The sequence below is a fragment of the Panthera uncia genome, chromosome D4 (assembly GCF_023721935.1).
Source record: "Panthera uncia isolate 11264 chromosome D4, Puncia_PCG_1.0, whole genome shotgun sequence".
Lineage (NCBI taxonomy): Eukaryota > Metazoa > Chordata > Mammalia > Carnivora > Felidae > Panthera > Panthera uncia.
In genome coordinates, this window is record NC_064807.1 from 8,692,609 (window position 1) to 8,706,667 (window position 14,059).

General features: G+C 42.4%; 1 long non-coding RNA gene across 1 annotated transcript; it reads left to right on the forward strand.

Moving 5' to 3' along the window:
• The first annotated feature begins 2,306 nt into the window (after positions 1–2,306).
• Positions 2,307–13,359, forward strand: LOC125932297 (uncharacterized). The gene is made up of 3 exons (XR_007460574.1): positions 2,307–2,417; positions 3,869–4,010; positions 11,481–13,359. It is a non-coding gene; the product is annotated as an uncharacterized LOC125932297 (long non-coding RNA).
• Positions 13,360–14,059: the final 700 nt, after the last annotated feature.

Consider the following 14,059-nt stretch of genomic DNA (forward strand, 5'->3'; position numbering starts at 1 on the left):
AGGAGACAGAGAATCTGAAGCAGGCTCCAGGCTCTGAGCTGTCAGCACAGAGCCTGATGTGAGGCTCGAACTCAGGAACTGCAAGATCATGACCTGAGCCGAAGTCGGACACTTAACCAGACCTGACATCATTTTCAAGGGATACTTATCAGTAAAGCAGTCCCCTGAGGTCACAGGGCTAGAAGCTTCCTCACAGGTCCTCCTGCACTGCACTCCGGACCTCATGTATCTGTCAGTATCCAGAACAAAAGTGGCAGGTTGCCTGAGGAACCAGATATTCACCTAGTTCTGGTAGAGAATCCAGTTCTCTTTTCTCTAACACTTGAACTTGGGGGCAATGAGAACCACTGTTGCAATCTCCCTGGGCTGTTAGGTTTCTTCCAGGGCCCTGTGTCATTAGCGGGACCCCAGGATTGTGATGACTGCTCCCCTTAGGAGGGCAAGCTGGTGAGGAAGTGCCCAAACTACCATTTTGAAACCTGGTTCACTTCTCCTAGATCTGGGACCAATCCCCAAATACCAAAATTGAAAGACACTTTGGTGATTAATACCCCTCCTCTTACAGATGGGCATAAAGGGGGAATGGCCTGACCCACTACGGAGAAAGACTGTTTGGGACCCACAAGCATCTTTCTCAGATGTTTACAGCATCTTGTTGTAACATTCGCCGTGACTTAAGGGAACAAAGAATACAAGCTCACGCATCAACGCTGTGTATAAAGCTCCCCGTGCCTCTGTCTGGTTTGACTTCCCATCCTATGCAGTGGCCATTTTCTCATTTCACAGGCCAGGAAAGTGAGGGGGATGAATCCATTTAGTTAGTAGGTGGCAAAACTCAACTCCAGCTTGGTTTTTATTTAATGGTCCTCCCAAGTCCATTTCTACTTTTGTCCTTGGTAGGGGAGGTGCAAAACAGAAATTAGCCGTAACTCAGGCAGCATGGGGTGCACAGCCGGTGTTCTCAGGTGCCAGAGCTCTAAGGAGAGGCTGTGACTTATAGTGAACCACCCCTTACCTTGGTGGGTGAACACTTCCCTCTTCCAGCCCCCAGATCTGAGGCAGGGCCCCCACGGATCCTAATGTAACTTGGTGCTGTCATCTCAATAGCTGCCTCCACTTGGTTAAATGCCACCTCCCGGACACAGTGTGGCATGTAAAAGCCCAGTCCATTAGAACCAGCGGGCTCAGTTCCAGCACTTCAGGTGACTGGAGGTATCCATCACTTAACCTTGCCCTGCCTCAATTTTCGGAGCTATAAAATGGGGCCAGCAGTAGTACCTTCCTGGGAAGGTAGGTAAAAGACGTAAAGCATTCAGAAAAGGCAAGTGCTCAGTAAATGTCTGTTGTTGCCCCCATTTGCTCTCCACACAACAGAAGAAACTCTGCTACAGAATTCTGCATTTTCTCCAGCGGTACGAAGAGTGTGTTCACAGTTCCTGATGACTGGTAGACATCCCAGGGTGAGAAGTATCTATAAGACACAGTCATGTGCAGTTCACAGCTTGACTCTGGAGAGTGATCTCTTCCAGGCCCTCTACTACAAGGGTATTTTCTTTTTCTGTCACTGTCACCCCTCCAACAGCAGAAGTTTCTGGCTCACCCACTGGAGAGGCTAAAGCTTGCCTGGAATTACATTGCTTACAGAATAAAGAGAAGTCAGAGCCTCTTATGTAACTTGAAGAGTAGGAAAGATCCAGTGATAAAAACCAGTGCCCTGAACTTTTGCAAAGCACAATCAATCGCTGCGTACGATCCTCCGGTCCTTGGCAAGGTATCCTTCGTCTGGTTTTTGTAGACTAGGAAAAAAATTAATGAACCCACTGCTATTAGATTGTGTATTCATGCCCAAAGGCTGTAAAAAGGGTACTGTTTCAAGTTAGTCCTGTCATCTAAAATACATCCCTTGTTTGCTTAAGGTTTCTCAGTAATATTCTTTAATTTGATTGCTACCTGTGAATTTGTGTATTTCCTCACACAGAACTGATTCTCCCTCCCCGCTTTGTGTTTCTCTCTTTCTCTCTCTCTCTCTCTTTTTTTTTTTTGCTTATACTTTTTTGTTTAGATTATCTCTCTACTGACCTTTCAGTGGCTTACCTTTTTTTTTTTTTTTGCAATGCACAAACGAGGCTGGAAAACAGAGCCATGATGCAAACTATGAATCAGCCGCTCAGCTTCACATAGTGAGTGCACTATGTGCTATTTCTGGCCAGAGCAGATGTGGCCTTGGTGGGCTGCAGGGAACAGTATCTCTCAGGTAAAAATAAATTACGTAGATAAGGACCAAGATGATGCATATCCTTCATTCGCAAACAGATCATGAACTGGGAGCTGTGTGGAAAGACAACCGGATTGGGAGCTAGTGTCCTGCCCTGGGTTTCTTCCACGTGACCCTACCACCCGTCAGCCGTCTGGTCTTGGTGAGTACGTGTGACTGACAAATACGTTTTTTTCATGTTTGTTTACTCATTTCGAGAGAGACTGAGCAGCGGGAGAGGAGCAGAGAGAGGGGAGACAGAGAATCCCAAGCAGGCTCCACACTGTCCATGCAGAGCCTGATGCAGGGGGCTCGAACCCATGAACCGTGAGATCATGACCCGAGCCAAAACCAAAAGTTGGACACTTAACTGACTGAGCCACCCAGACACCCCTATAAATACATTTCTTTTTAAATCAACAAAAGCATAGGACCAACACAGTAATAAAACTGTGTGCCACCATTGAGTCCCGGGCTATCCTGACATTTTGACCAGCTCACTTCAGACCTGGCTGAGTACTATGTGGATTCCTCCTTGATCCTCTTTGCCTTCCTCCTGCCCCCAAGATAAATGCTGCCTTAAACCTGCAGACTTGCCTACTTCTTCTGTAGACACCTACATCTTTCAGCTGTGGCTGCTGCATACATTCTGCATGTTTGAAAACTTTAAATGAAAGGAAACATGCTGTATATATTCTGTGACTTTTTTTTTTAAATTTAGCATTAGATTTCAGCAACATAGCTCTAGTCCATTCATTTTAACTGCTCTTTGCTATAGTGTTTCGTGAACAGACCACCATTCTCTTTTTGAGCAATTAGATTGCTTTGAATTTTGCACTTTCATTATAAACGCTTCAGTGAGTGTCCTTACCCATTTCCTACACTCACATACAATTTCTCTAATATAGCATTTTTTCAAAATATTTTGGCTACACCCACAGTTAAGAACATACCTTACATGTAAACCCAGCACATGCACAGGCTACGTTTGTGTGTGTGCGCACATATATGTGGAATAAAAGTTCCTCAAAATGAGACCCTTATTTTGTATTCAGGTATAATCCAGTTTAGGCTGGTCTAAAAAAATATCCTGGTTGCAATTTACTAAAGTGATCCTCTGACCCACGTTTCCACTAAGAATTGGGTAAACACTGTTCTGGGACCTATACCTACACATGGAATTGATGGATCATAGGTTAGACCCATTTTCAAAGTGAGGAGTTGATGCCTTTGTGAGTTCTTTTTATGCACTGAAATGGATATTTGCATGTAGCTAGCACTCTAGCTAAAGGAGGCTTTCTAGCATTCTAGAAGGAGGCTTTTAGGGTTATTTTATGTGTTGTATGTTTAGAAATGGAAGTCCTGTTTTAATTTCCTGAGCTTTAATTTTTCATATGTCACAAGATGCCAGAACAAAACAAAAATACTGGACTTTTCAGTATTTTGCAAACTGCTTTCTCTTCAGCCCCAGGGTCCTGGGGAAGATTTCAGGGACTGCCATAGGGTGTGTAAACTGGGGGTGGGCATCAGAACAGGGAAGGGGACAGAATGAGTAGACGGGCGGGGGAAGGTGTGCAGCTTGAAAATATATATTCTTTAATGTTTATTTTTGAGGGAGTCCAAGTGGGAGAGGGGCAGAGAAAGGAGGACAGAGGACCTGAAGCGGGCTCTGTGCTGACAGCAGTGAGCCCAGAGTGGGACTTGAACTCACAAATTGTGGGATCATGTTGGATGTTCAACCACTGGAGCCACCCAGGTGCCCCAGCTTGAAAATATTCTTAAGTGATGGGTTTAGATGCTCTCTACGGCTCTTTCCAGATCTAAACTTGAATCAAAATAACTTTGGGATCCCTGGACCATTTAAACTTGCAACCAGAACTAAAGAACATGACGGTTTGGGGTATACAGTTCTGGTAAGCCGTGCTCGCCCGCCTAAGAGCTGACCTGTCCCTCCTGTCACTCTAGGAGCTGGTGTGGACAGGGTGTGGTAGGTCCTGGAGGGCAGTGACTTGGGACACTCCAGATGGGGCTACCATTTCTCTTCTGTCATAGGGGCTTCACCCACATGGGGCTGCTCTAAAAAAAACTTCTGTTTTCATCATGCTTATTGATTCTGTGATGACCAGGGACCTAAGATACATTTTTCTGAGCTCCATTTCTGCCACACCAAGTGTCGCACATGCTCACAGTAAGGCTCATTCACTCAGCGGGGTACACGTATGGTTAATCATTATATTCGTGGAGATGGAATTTTATTATCAGTTTAATGAAACTCTTGAGCTCATCACAGGTTTATTTTTGCCTTTCCAATAATAGTAAAGGCATTAAAAAAAAAAAAGCCTGGTAGTAAGTTGGTAGTAAAGTGACTTCGGGGTGTGCAGATGGTAATTGATGTAGACTCATAGATTCCTTCATAGGCTTGCTCTCTGTCTCCTCCGCCTGCATGACTGCCTCCTCTCAGATCCCAGCCCCTCCCTGCAATCCGTCCTGCCTGCATTTCATCTTCCTTAATCACTGTTTTCATCACCTCACACCCATGCTGAGAAACTCTCTGGGGATCTTCATTCTCCACCACATCCGAATGCCAGCCTGTTTTCAAGGCTTCTCTTAATCTATTCTTTCCTTACCTCTCTGGCTTTATTTCCTTTGCCAGATGTGGTTCTGGTTCCTGTGGTTTAGAGAGAATGGGATTTGGGGGCACACATCACCCCCCACCCCCCAAATTTAAAATCTGCATCATTTTTCTTCAGCACAGTTGAGCCTACTTGCCCTAAACAAAAACACACATCAGCAGGGATTGCTTCCCTCATGCTCAGGCCAGGGCAGTGGGGCTGGGGGGCCCTCCGGGGAGAGGGGGTGCAAGGAAGCAGGGTATGCCCCTCTGCCTCGTATACTGGGAGAGGATGAGCACTGAGAAAGATGACTTGACTCACTAAAGTCGTTTGCGGAAATCTCTTCTGTTTGACAAGACAGGTAGAATGCACACAACTTAGAAGGCAAATAGGAGACAGATAAATTTGAAGACAGATAAGGCTGGTTGAAAATCTTGGAAAATGGCACACCCTGTATAGGGCAAAATTCAGCAGATCACTGAGCCCTGGAGAAGATGCCAGTGGGGGCTGGGGAAGGAGACTCCAGAGAAGGCTTACCTACTGGAGCAGGTTTATCCCACCTGCAAATAAATTCTTTTCAACTTTTTCTTTGTGTGTGTGTCTGTGTGTTTACTGGCCATTTCCATTGTTTTCCAGAATGATTTCCAGAAGTCCTCATTCTTCCACTTAGCAGCTGTATGATTTGGGTCAAGTTTCTTTACCCATAAAGTAGAAGTAATAATGGAAATAGTTATTTGGGGTTGTTGGGAGGGCTCAAGGAGATAACGTATCTAAAGAGCACAGGGGCACCCGGGTGGCTCAGTCAGTTGAGCATCAACTCTTGATCATAGCTCAGGTCTTGATCTCAGGGTTTTGAGTTCAACCCCACCTTGTGCTCCACACTAGGTGTGAAGCCTTCTTGGTAGGCAGGTAGGTAGATAGATAGCACAGAACATGGTCCAAGATAAAATATTAGCTATTATTCTTATTGCTGTAATTGTTACAAGTATATATTTTGATTTGAGCAGCTGCTGAAATTCTACTTTCTCTTAAGATACCTTCAGGTCACTCTAGTTTAGTAAACATTTACTGAGTGCTCAGTATATGCTGGGCACTGATAGGACACTGATGATACTACAAGATGCTGACCTTGCCCTTGGGTAGCTTACCTTCTAGTAGGGAAGGCAACCTGTAAGTGGATGATTCCGGTTTAAGGCTGGGCTGCCCTATACACTCACCACCAGCTGCATGCAGCTGCTGAAACTAAATTGAGATGTGCTCTACATATAAACTGGATTTTGAAGACTTGGTTTGAAAAGAGAATGTAAAATATCTAATTAATAATGGTTGGTATAGGGGAGCCTGAGTAGCTCAGTCTTACTTACTTGTTAGTATAGTCTTGATTACCTGCTGAAATAACATTTGAGGTATGCTGGGTTAAATACGCGATTATTTTTTTTTATTGAAGCCCGGTTGACACACGATGTTACATGGGTTTCAGGTGCACAATGTAGTGTTTCAACAAGTCTATGCATTATGCCGTGCTCACCACAAGTGTGGCTACTCAGTCACCATATGATGCTATCACAATACCACTGACTACATTTCCTGTGCTGTACCTTTTATCCCTGTGACATATGCATTCCATAACTAGAAGCCTGTGCCTACCACCCCTTTACCCATTTATCAGCCTATTTCTGCTGTTTATTCCCTTTTTGTTGATTCCATATATAACTGAAATCATATGGTATTCGTCTTTCTCTGACTTATTTCACCTAATATATGCTCTCTAGGACCATCTATGTTGTATATTTAGGACCATATGTTGCTATATGTATATATATTCATATATATACGTGTATATATACACACATTTATATACATACACACTCACACACACATACTACATGTTATTTGTCCATTAATCTATCAGTGGACGCTTAGGTTGCTTATACATCTTCGCTATTGTAAATAATGCTGTAATAAACATAGGGATGCATATATCTTTACACATCAGTGTTTTCTTTTACTTAGGGTAAACACCCAGTAGTGAAATTACTGGATATATAGGGTTTTTAATTTTTCGTGGAACCTCCATACTGGTTTCCACAGTGGCTGCATCAGTTTACATTCCCACCAACAGTGCACAAGGGTTCCTTTTTCTCCATATTCTCACCAACACTTGCTATTTCTTGCCTTTTTGATTCTAGCCATTCTGTTAGGTATAAGGTGATACCTTTTTGTGGTTTTGATTTGCATCTGCCCGATGATAAGTGATGTTGAGCAACTCTTCGTGTGTCTGTTGGCCATCTGTAGGTCTTCTGTGGAAACATGTCTCTTAACATCCTCTGCCCTTTTTTAAATCAGATTATTTGAGGTCTTTTGGTGTTGAGTTGCATGAGTTCTTTGTGTATTTTGGATATTAACCCTTATTGGATATGGCATTTGCAAATGTTTTCTCCCATTCAGTGGTTTGCCTTTCTGTTTTGTTGACGGTTTTCCTTGTTGTGCAAAAGCTTTTTATTTTGGTGTGTTCCCAATAGTTTGTTTTTGTTTTTGTTTCCTTTGCCTGAGGAGACAGATCTAGAAAAATGTTGCCAAGGCCAATCTCAAAGATATTATTGCCTTTTTTTTAAGAGTTTTATGGTCTCAAGTCTCCCATTTAGGTCGTTAATCCATTTTGAGTTATTTTTGTATGGTGTAAGTGGTCCAGCAAGTAGCTGTCCAGTTTTCCAAACACCATTTATCAAAGAGACTCTCTTTCCCTCCTTGTATGTTCTTGCCTCCTTTGTTGTAGATTAAGTGACCACACAACTGTGGGTTTATTTCTGGACTCTCTATTCTGTTACATTCATCTATGTGTCTGTATTTGTGCCAGTACCATACTGTTTTGATTACTAGAGATTTGTATTATATCTTGAAATCTGGGAATGTGGTACCTCTAGGTTTATTCTTCTTTCTCAAGATTGCCTCGGATATTTGGGGTCTTTTGTGGCTTCAGACAAATCTTAGTATTATTTTTTCTGTGAAAAATGAGGTTGGTATTTTGATAGGGATTACACTGAACCTGTAGATTACTTTGGGCATTATGGATATTTTAATAATATTGGTTCTCCCAATCCAGGAGCATATTTGTGTCATTTCCACTTACTTGTGTCATCTTCAGTTTCTTTTATCAACCTTTATAATTTTCAATGTACAGGTCTTTCACCTCCTTGGTTAAATTTATTCCTAGGTGTTCTATTCTTTGTGGTGTGATTGTAAATGGAATTGTTTTCTTAATTTTGCTCTCTGTTATTTCCTGTATAGAAATGCGACTGAGGCACCTGGGTGGCTCGGTCGGTTAGGCGAATGACTTTGGCTTAGGTCATGACCTTGTGGTTTGTGGGTTCAAGCCCTGTGTCGGGCTCTGTGCTGACAGCTCAGAGCCTGGAGCCTACTTTGGATTCTGTGTCTCCCTCTCTCTGTCTGCCTCTGTCTCTCTCTCTCCCTCAAAAATAAATAAACATTAAACATAAATTAAAAAAGAAAACAAATGCAGTTGATTTCCAGGTATTATTTTTCCTCCTTCAACTTTACAGAATTCCTTTTTTCTAAATGTTTGTTTGAGAGTGAGCGAGAAAGCGAGCCTGTGTGCAAGCAGGGAGAGATGGGAATAGAGAGAATCTCAAGCAGGCTCTGTGCTGACAGTCCCCAGAATTCTTGTAAGTTTTTTAGTGGTGTCTCTAGAGTTTTCTATGTAAAGCATCATATCATCTATAAATAGTGACAGTTAAACTTCTTCTTTATTATTATTATTATTGTTATTATTATTATTATTATTATTATTGGCTCCTGGGTGGCTCATTCAGTTAAGCAGCCAACTCTCAATTTCTGCTCAGCTCGTCATCTCGTGGTTCATGAGTTTGAGCCCTGTGTCAGCACTAGGATTCTCTGTCACCCTCTCTCTGCCCCTCCCCTACTCACTCACGTGCATGTGCTCTCTCTCAAAAAAAAAAAAATTTAAAAACTGTAGTATTAGAAAACTTAAATTTATGCAGCCCCTGTTGTGCTTCTGTTGGGTGGCAATGGTCTACGGTGATAGAGGGTGCTGTGGGAACCAACTCAGAAGGGCAGCATGTCAGGGGGTAAAGGAGTGCTTCCTGGAGGACCAGATGCATCCTGAGCTGAGTCTTAAAGGATGAGCAGAGGTTACCCAGGCAAGGACACAGCTTGAGGATATTCTAGATTGAGGTGACAGGAAGGCCCAAGGAAAGTGTGGCATTGGGGAGGAGCCCTGGGAACAGTTGGTTGTTACACAGCCTAAAGTGTTAGGAGCTGGGGACTGGAAGATGATGAAGCTGCCTAAGAAGTGAGGCCTGTCTTCCTACCATTTAACATCTAGTCGTCATTAAATGCCCTGGTTCTCATCTTACACCTGAGGTCTGACTATGTGTCCACTCTTTGTTTGAAGTTTTGTGGACTATTGGCTGTTGAAAGTTTGAGGTTTCTGTCTCTACAAGAATAAGACGATCCTGAAAGATAAAACTAAGGCATACATGTACGCTACTCGGAAGGCAGAATGTTATTTTCCCTTCTGTACACAGTCCTGGAGAGTGGATAGCAGGCTCACATTTCTGCTTCAAGTGTAGACCTAATGAATGAGAAACCTAGAGGAAGGTGAGAGCTTTTGGTATGCTCTCATTCATTGGGTCCAAGGAGAGTATACATGACTGCATTCACACCCATCTGTATGTCAGTGACCTTCAGTGGACTACCTCCCACCCCCAAATTCCCACTAATAAGGAATATAATTGGTCTTGGAACAACACAGCTTTGAACTGCACTGGTCCACTTACATGCAGATTTCTTTACAGTACGGTACTGTAAATGTATTTGCTCTTAAGATTTTCTTAACATTTTCTCTAGCTTACTTTAAGAATACAGTATATAATACATGAAATATGTGGTAATTGACTATTTAGGTTATCTGTAAGGCTTCCAGTCAACAGGCTATTAGACACATCTGGGGGGAGTCAGAAGTTATACATGGCTTTTCGACATGGAGAGTTGTTGCTCTTGACCCCTGCCATTATTCAAGGGTCAACTGTATAATCATTTATCAGATTACACTAATTTGGAAGCTCATTATATCCACTCTGTCCCAAATCACCCTCAGGTCTTCTGCCTTTAATAACTAATTATTAAATGGACATTTAGTAGGTCATGCAGGGTGAAAGAGGAGTACCAAAGGAGACTGAAAACCTAAGTGGATGGAGAAGCTGGAGAGTGACAAGACATCTTCAACATCTGCTTCTCACTCTTTAACGTGCACGTGAATCAAACAGATCCTGCGAAGATACTGGTTCTAATTCATTAGGTTTAGGGGTGGAAGCAACAGTATGCATTTTTTTTTTGAGCTTCTGGGTCATGTCAGTGCTACTGGTCCATGGACCTCATTTTGAGTTACAAAGTCTTCAGAGTCAGTTTAGTACAAATCTTTACCCACGGCTGGAAACTGCATTGCAACAGCCCTGATGAATCATTAGAAGCCTCTGAGGGAAGACCTATCGCGTGATTCACCTCCTCCTCCTTTGTGGCGTAAGTCTAATTGTTGGAACAGTTTTTCTTGTCCCTAGACGCTATCTGGGAAATTTCTATGCATTGGTCCTTGTTCTATTTCTGGAACCACGGAGATAATGAACCTGATCTCTCTTTCTCATGACAGCCATTTGGAAATTTGAAGAGTATTTTTATATTTCCCTTAATTCTTTTCAGTACATTAAATCTCATCTCCTTTCACTGTTAATCATAGGACCCTCTGGGCTGTCCTGGGAATCTGTTCTTTAAGTGTACCTCTTGTAATTGAGCACAGCAGTCTTGCTTTGTCTAAACATCAGAGAGTAAGATGGGCCTATTACCTCCCTGGCTGTTGATTTTCTGCTTCTGCTAGAGCCCTCCGTCATCTTGGCCTGTTGACTACTCTTTGGGTGTCACTGCTTGTAAGCCCCTCTTAGTGAACAGAGCTAGAGAATACATGTATGCTTATGTGTACGTGTATGTCTATGTATTTTCTCATTTGTCCATCCATCCTTCTGTCCATCCATCCATCCATCCATAGAAAACTCTGAGTTCAGCATGGTAGATTTACTCCAATCCAGTTGCATAGGTAGATTGTAGTTTTCTCCCTTTCCATGTTTACAAGTCCCTTCCCTGGAAGTAAAAAAAAACCTGCCTTCTTATATCCTTAAGATAGTTACCTGTTTGATCAAACCCTTGGGTAAAACCAATCGTCTATCCATCACCGCTGTCCTTCCCCTGTGCACACTTGCCTCACACCACTCACTTCCCAACACACTCCCACTTCTTCTGGGACTCAGCTAATAGTTTTTGGGCTGAACTATTTGGGAAGGCAAGGGGAAAAGGAGGAGAAGTTTTTTTTTCTCTTTTGACTTGTAATTGAGTGAATTATACTAATAGGTTTTTCTAATATTGACTCATCCTTGGACTCATGCATTGTGCCCTGCTTTGATTTTTCTACTCTTTCATTTAAGATTTCTTAGTAAGTTAATTTATTTTGCTGATCTGAAAAGGCTTTGTCATGCAAGAAATGTTCTTAGACATTCCCTTAATTCCATTCTCTTTGATTTCTACAGGGGGAATATAAAGATTTCTCCTGACTTGTGTGAATTTTTCCAGAGTCCTTTCTTTTGGAAATGCTACAAGATGGCTGTGTTTTCAGTGGTGGAAATTATCGATAGGACTCAAAAGCAAGGAATCACAGAATATCTGCTTTCCAGTAGTGATGTATGACTCACCAAAGCCACAACATTTTTTATAATACCCTTAGTTTTTTTCATAGAAACAGAACTGAGATTCCTAATATTTCCTGGAATTTTTAGAAAAAGGAAGGAAAAAAAGAATTCAAGGAGATGTCCATTGGTTAGCCCATCACTGGCACACATCGGCATTGAAGAGTAACTGGTGAGTAAACCAGTACCGATACCACTATCCTTCATGTCCAGCCTGCCCCCAAAGATTTTCTTGGAACCGACAAGAAGGTTAATTGAAAATATAAATCTGCTTTGGAAAGCATTTGCATTTTAAGCAGAGATGGAATTTGGGGAAGTGCCATGTAGACGTCTGTCATTCTACAAGTCATAATTATTGTCAGTGACCCGAGACCTGGAGCAGATCATGATGGTTAAATAATGTCCATGGTGTTGCTCTTGGGGAAAGCCTTTGTCCCCACCTGATCATTCCCACATTGCCTTGGGTCTTTTATGCCTAAAGTGCATACGTTGCTTCTGTTTATCTGAGTAATTTTGGAGGCAACCATTTTGCAGATCTGATTTCCTTCCTCTGACAGACAAGGCCTGGATTGCTCTCGCTTTTATATTTCATTATTCACACATTCTTCCCCATCTCTCACCAATCGTCCCACCATTTCTGTTTAAAGAAGATCTTTAATATGTATGTAGACCCATCCCAAAAGGTCTACATGCTACATGTGCACATGCACATATACCCACAGTGCACGTGTACTTCTGTATATGTTCTTTTTAATTTTTTTTTCTTGACTAGATCACTCCCAAAAAAAAAAACATTTGAGTATGACAAAAGCTGGTAAAAGAGATGAAAAGGATGATACTTTTTGGTTAGGGAGTTTGAATTAATTTTTGTCATAACAAGTTGACTGTTGGGGCACTGTGTGTCCCTGTGAATTGCACGCTTCAGCTACGTCCCTGGCTCTGTTGACCCACAGAGAGAGTAATCCAATTATCCAAATAGGGAAATGCCTGAAAACAATGAATAATCAGAAGTTGCATTTTAGAAGCATGTTCATTCATGAAACTGGTAGGTCACGTTCATTTTAGAAGTGCATCAGCAGGAATGTTGTCTGAGCCTGCACTTAGAACATTCATTCATTCAGTCAGCAAACACATACTGAGAGCCTTCCATGTGCTGGACACTGTCCTAGGTGCTGGAGATGTATTAATTAGCAGAGAGAAACATGGTCCCTGATGATAAATTTAACAACTGGTTTTTTTGAACCAAAAGCTCTGATGTTTTCATATTTTGCAATGCCTGTGCTCTAGATACTCCCACCATAACCAATTTCAAGCTCCCCAAGTTCTGCAGTGCCTGGCACATAGAAACTGGCCACTATCATCATGTTCCTATCTTGATCATCATTAGGCTTGCTTTGACAACATAATAAAAAGAAGCTCACGACCTACAGGGGAAGAGTCTAAGATGTGCTCAGGGGAGTGTGTGGAGAAGGGTCTGAAAGATGAGGGACATTCCTTTTTATTTTTTACTTAAAATCTGTAAGATGTGCATTTTTAGAAGTATGTATTTTATAACCTTTAAAGAAAGAATTTACAGTGCCCAAGTGACCAAGCATGGCTTTCACATGATGCTGGCCAGATGTGACCACATTGTGGATATAAGACCGTTATTCCAAGTTCCATATCACAATATGTGAATCCCTGATAAATGGCTGTTGAATTGTTTTCCTGGTGAGAAGTGACTTAAACTATTCACAGAAGATAAGCATTCAATTTGCTGCAGAACAAGTCACCCCAAAACAGTCACTTACACTACTGACGATATTTATTTTGCTCACAGGTTTGCAATTTTGGTGGGGCATGGTGGGCACATTATGTCTCTTCTCTTTGGCATCAGGTGGGGTGACTGGAAGGCTCTGAGTAGAATTCTCTGAAGGGGCATGCCTGTGTTGGCAGGGGATGCTGGCTGTTGGCTGGGACTGCAGTTCAATGGGGTTATTTGTCTCTCCAAGGTAAGTGTCCCAAAACAGAGCCAGGTGGAAGCTATTATCAGCTTCTATGACCTAACCTTAGAAACCCTACACCATCACTTCTCCATATTCTTGTCCGTGGTGGGGGTGGGTCACAAAGCATCACCCAGGTCCAAGGAGAGGAAAATTAGATTGTACTTCTGTCTCTACGCAGGTTCTACAGGAAGGTGTGGGACTGGAATATTAATGTGGCCACTTTTGGAAAAGACAACCTGCTCCAAGAAATTCTCACCTTTTCCATGTCATCTGTACCAGCTGTAGCTGCAGAGAAAATGTGAAAAGTGAGCCAGATTCTCTCAGCTGCCCAGCTGTACGTGAGCATTGCAACTTCTTCAAGCCAAAAATAAGGCACGGTGTAAGCTGTCAGTGCTTAGCTGGGAAACCCAACAAATTTTCATGTTGTATTTCCCATGC